Genomic DNA, 6,358 nt, shown 5'->3' on the forward strand with positions numbered 1-6,358 from the left:
TTTAAATGTTTTTTAAAATTATTTTTGAGAGAGATAGAATGTGAATGGGGGAGGGGCAGACAGAGAGGGAGACACAGAATCCAAAGCAGGCTCCAGGCTCTGAGCTGTCAGCACAGAGCCCAGTGTGCGGCTTGAACCCACAAACTGAGAGATCATGAACCGAGCCAAAGTCGGACATTTAACTGACTGAGTCACCCTGGTGCCCCTTTTGAACAGCAAATTTCTAAAAAATATTAAGATCAGAATAATTTCATCTTCACCTGAAATTATTTGAAACCTGTTAAAAAAGCTTTCTGTGCATTCACAGAAAAAAAAAATTATAATAGACCACCTGTTAAATGTGCATATCTAACTGTATCACAAAATTATAACTAAAATTGAATTAAAACACATATTAATGACAGCCAAATTGTCTCCTCCTTAGATTGTGAATGGCCAGTATATAGCCAAGTTTTATAGGTAGTTACTAAGTGCAAATTAGAATAATGAAGAACACCTGTAACATTTTTAGATCAGATTTGTCAAAATACGTTGAAGCACATGTACAATAAATGAGCAACATGTGTTTCATCTGAACCAAATGAAACTGGAGCCTCTCAGAATGGTTTGCCAGGGACGTGAGCAGCTGTGGGTATCACCTCTACTTTCATCCCGCTCTAAAACGCATAATTTTCTTCTTTCAGTTTATAGGTGAAATGTATAATAAGTCTTTTGAAAAAGGCTAATTAATCCTTGCCCTCTTCGTAAAAAAAATGATGGTGATTCACCCTCCACATCTGGTACCAAAACACTAGATTTTAAAAACGGAATTTAAGTTCAACAAAGTATGCATCCTAGAAGTCCATGACATTATTGTGGTAAGTCCATTTTCATGGGCCAACTTTCAGAAAACTCACATGAAATGTTTAATGAATCCTAGAGCACAAAATGATCTGAAATGTTCAAATGATATGAAAAGCTGAAAATATAAAAAAGATATATAAGGCGTAATATTGGAAAAACAGATTGCCATTTTAGGACAAATACTATTTCATGTTAAAAGACTTCATTACTGTGCATGGAGTTTTCATGTGGAATCAGGTCTCATACACCGACCAGCTCATGAAGATGTTCTGAGGAATAGATAGGATTGCATAGATGAAAGTGTTTCTAAGAGTATAATGAAGTGTACAGAGTAAATATTTTACCCAGACTGGTCAGTTTGTTCAATGTTTGTTAGTAAGATAATGCATTTCATTTAAAGACAGCCTCATATTTTTTGACATTAGTGCCATATCTGTATGTCATATACATATGTATGTTTCACATGCACACACTGAAGAGAAAGTTATGGAAATTATATAGACTTCTGCTTTTTTCATAAATGATTTGAGCATTCTCAAGGAAATTCTGACTAAAATGAATAGATAGACATGTACACTAGTACCATAAAATGTGATTTGGAAAATGAATCAAGAATATTTTGCTTTTGGACATTTCACCTGAATATTCTGAATCAGTGTCTGCAGTACAGTTCATTTGAAAATATAACTGTAACTTAACTCAAGGTAACAAAAAGCATTATTCTGTTAACAATATTGTGTTTCTAAAGTCACAAATTTAAATTATTTTAATTTTCACTGAAAGTATTCTTGGATTGGAAAATCAATTTAGTAAATCATAAACTTTTTAGAACACTTTTATATACATCATCCCAACTAATCCTTAAACATTCTTTAAGATCTGCAGAGTCCTATATTAGAGATAAATATAATGAAAGTTTAACTGCTGTGCCCAAGACCATGTTTAGCAAGGGCGGGAGCTGCATATCATAATCAAGTTACTGAAAGTTGATGATAAAGATAGAAATTTTAAAGGCAACAAAGAAAATAGGGACCCATTCAGAGGTTCGAATATAAGAAAGCCTGCTGGCTTCTATCAGAAATAGTGTACGCCAATAGGTAATGCAATGACATATTCAAAGTACCTCCTAGACCTGATTAAGGGCAACTACATAAAGCTGGAGCTAATATCATACATAATGATGAAGTATTTCAGGCCTTCACCCTAGTTCAAGAAAAAGGCCAGAATACCCACTCTCACAACTTCCGTTCAACATTGTATTGGTGTTCCTAGCCATTTCAATAAGGCAAGAAAAAGAAATATGGTTTGTAAAGGAAGAAATGAAATTGTCTTTGTGAGTAAAAGGTATAATCATGAGTGAGGAAATTCTTGAGAAGTCTATAAAAACAAAAAGCTGCTAAGTATACGTAACTTTAAAAAAAGGTTACAAGATAGAGGCATCTAGGTGGCTCAATTGGTTGTGTCCGGCTTTGGTTCAGGTCAATTATCTCATGGTTTGTGGGTTTGATCCCCATGTCAGGCTCTGTGCCGACAGCTCAGAGCCTGGAGCCTGCTTCAAATTCTGTGTCTCCCTCTCTCGTGGCCCTCCCTCTCTCATGCTCTGCCCCCCCCAAAATAAAAAAACTAAAAAAACATTAAAAACAAAAGGTCACAGGATATAAGATCAAGATACAAAGATCAATTTTATTTCTTCATACGTTCAATTAACAACTGGACATTTTAATTCAAAATACCATTAATAATAGCATCCATAAACATGCCTAAGAGTAAATTTAACAAAGTATGTTCAGGATCTCTATGGTAGAAATGATATTGATGAGAAGAATTAAAGAAAACTCAAAAAAATGTTTATGCATGTCCATGAACTCAAAAACGCAATACTGTTAAGATATCAATTCTCCTCATAGTGATCTATAGAGTCAATGGAATATCTATCTGAATCCCATAAGGCTTTTCTTTTCTAGAAATTGATACACTCATTTTGCAGTTATATAGAAGTGATGCAAAGACCTATAATAGCCAAAAAAGTTTTTAAATAGAACACAGTTTAATGATTTACACTATGGGTATATAGTATTTCGCATTAAAATAAAAAATGGAAAGTCAAAAATTAAATCCACATACAGGTGGTCCATTGTTTTTCAACAAAGGTGACAAGGCAATTCAATGGGGAAAAAGAGTCTTGGAACAATTAGATGTCCATTTGGTAAAACATGAATTTTTATCTCTAACTCCTATAACAAGTACAAAAATTAAATTGAAATGAAATAGGATCTAATTATAATAATTAAAATTATAAAGATTATAGAAAATAGGAGAGAATCCTCATTACCTTAGGAGAGGCAAAGATTTCTTAGAGGACAAAAAAATGAAATATGAAAGAGCAAATTGATATATTGTTCTTCATCAAAATTACAACCTTCTGCTCTTCAAAAGACCGTAGTAAGTAAATGAAAGGTCAAGCCACAGGCTGGGAGAATGGGAGAAAATAGTCACAATATATGTCATAAGAGACTTGTATCCAGAATACATGCAGATTTACAGAATAATACACATACACTGCCCTCCCACGCATACATACACACATTCACACACACAAATGGCTAATACATAAAAGGCGTTCAACATCATTAGTCATCAAGGACACAAATTAAAATCAGAGTGAGATAATCATACCAACAGAATGATTAAAATTAAAATGAAAGGTCATATTAAGTCATCCTAGCAATGATTTGGAACAGTTGGAAGTATATGGTACAGTCACTTTTGAGAATAGTTTGGTAGTTTCTTATAAAATTAAACATAAGACCACATTACCATTTTACCCAGCATTTCCACTCTTAGTCATTTGTCCAAGAGAAATTAAAATATATTTTGGGGGGAAAGACTTGTATTAATAATGTTCTTAGCAGCTTTTTTCATCATAGCCAAAAAATGGAAAGAGTCCAAATACCCACCCATCAACTGGAATAAATAAGTTGTAGAATATTTGAACAATGAAATACAACTTGGTGATAAAATAGAAATGAACTATTGATACACATAAGAACAGAGAGAATCCTCAAAAACTTTATCCTGAGTGAAAGAAGACAGATTCAAGGAGCACATAATATCAGAATCCCTTACTGTGAGGCTCTGAAACAAGTTTAATCTATAGTGATGGAAATCAAATCAGTGATTATCTGGATGGGTCATATGTGAGGAACTGACTGCAGCGGGCAAAAGGGAACTTCTGGGGATTGGTGAAAATGTTCTATATTTTGAATGGAGTTATATTTACACAGGTATATTCGTTTGTCAAAATTCTTTAAAAATTGTATATATATGAGTGCATTTTATTTCATGTAAGTTATAGTCCAATAAAGTTGATAAAATAGGATAACGACAAAAAAGTCTCAAAATAGTTACAATATAGCATTTACAAAATTCTTAAAAATGCAAAAAATAGGCGGTACCTGGATGGCTAAGTCAGTTAAGCGTCCGAGTCTTGAGTTGGCTCAGGTCATGATCTCAAGGTTTGTGAGTTCGAGCCCATCAATGGCTCTGTGCTGACAGTGCTCTCTCAAAATAAATAAACTTTAAAAGAAAGTTTTAAAAAAATACAGCAAATAGCAAATACTTTTATGAGTTATTTCACATGAGAATCATGGTTTCCTCTGACATGGGAGGAACACAGGTACAGAGGTGGATTGCTGTGGAATCAGGAGGCTCTCCAAAGGTTTCAAATGCGTTTGTAAATCTTGGTTTAAAATGTGGAGCATATATGGGTGATTTAGCAACACAGATTTGTTAAATAATGAGTAAAAAAAAGTTCACCTTATTTTTCAAAGTTCTTTGTGTTTAAAACAATTCACAATTTTTAAAAATACGAGTAAATTTTAAACTTTAATAATTTATTTACATGATATAAAATGTTTATGTATCATTTTCACAAATCTATCCAAGTGTCCTGCTTTCTTGCTTGAGTGAGCACAATATGGGAATATTTATGTACTTTTATTATTTACTTACCCCATTCCCCAAGCACTAACAACTGGTGTTTTAACCATTAAAAATAAAACTTGACGTGCTCCAAGTGCTTTCCACAGAATTCACTAAGTTCTTACTCACGTAGTATTTATAACCAGATGAAGTGCCATGGAAGACACGACAAGTTCACTTGCTGGACTTTCATACTAGAACACAGAGTTTGAGAAGTCTGAAGGTATTACGTTCATAAAGTTGATGCATGTTAACAGGATTAATGCCTACTCCCCGGACTATTATATTAGAAGTTTTATATATTTATGTTTTAAAGAATACACTTAAAATTAGGATGTGACGACAGTGCATAATATGGACTATTACAATTTTATTTATTGTAACTAATAACAGCTTTCTTTAATGAATAGCCATTATGTGCAGGACATTCTTCTAAGGATTTTACAGATACTAATGAATTAATCTGACAATTCTTCAAAGTAGGTGCTACTAACTGTGTTTTACAAATGAGAAAACAAAAGCAAAAAAGGTTAATAATTTGGCCAAGGTTACACATTAAGTAAATATAAGAGTCTAGGCTTGAAACCAAAAGTCTGATTTCAGGGGCTGCAGTATTAACCACCATACCCCGATTTATTAACTAGAGACTGTTATATCTGTTATCTATCTATCTATCTACTTACCTACCTACCTACCTACCTACCTTCCTACCTATCTATATTATCTTTGATCTCACCTACTTAGAAGTAGAACACACACATGAACACTAATTACTATCAACTTCAAGAACAGAAGTCTCCTGCTGTTGTCTAAATTAGGCCACTTTATGCAAATTATTCATGCCACAAAGCCAGTGGTAGTGCTGACCTTTGAATTCAAGAACCTAGTTCAATATTCCTTCTTATTTGCTGCCTCCTCCAATATATATTTGATCCAACCCAAATTGGATTGTCTGTTTTTCCAGTTCTCTACAAGTTGTGTCCAGATTTATATCCTTATTTCTCAGCTCTGATCATTTCACTATTCTGTTCGGTAGGCTTTGTTGCCTGTTGAATGAAATTCATTAAAAAAATCCTTTCCCATAGTATTACTCTTTTCTTTCCCCCCAGATCTAAGCCTAACGACATTCCCAGCAATGTGCTTTGACTCCTGCATTTCTCAATAGTTTTTATCCACTGGCTTTCCCCACTCATTAAATTATAAGGTGCTGGCGAACAAGGACTAAGTTCTCATAATTTTATGCACACAGCATTTGCCATAACATCTTATATGTGAGAGAAACTCAAATAAATACGTTCAGTTGAAAATTCCTTAGCAGAAGTAAAATAATGTTGGCTATGTCACAGTGTATTTTCCTACCACATGCACATGCTAAAATATCTTTTCTGGGGCACCTGGATGGCTCAGTCGGTTAAGTGTCCAACTTCCGCTCAGGTCATGATGTTAGGGCTCATGAGTTTGAGCCCCACATCGGGCTCTGTGCTGACAGCTCGGAGCCTGGAGGCTGCTTCATGTTCTAGGTCTCCATCTCTCT

The sequence above is a fragment of the Hyaena hyaena genome, unplaced genomic scaffold, assembly GCF_003009895.1.
Source record: "Hyaena hyaena isolate Hyena2069 unplaced genomic scaffold, ASM300989v1 scaffold_99, whole genome shotgun sequence".
Taxonomy (NCBI): Eukaryota; Metazoa; Chordata; class Mammalia; order Carnivora; family Hyaenidae; genus Hyaena; species Hyaena hyaena.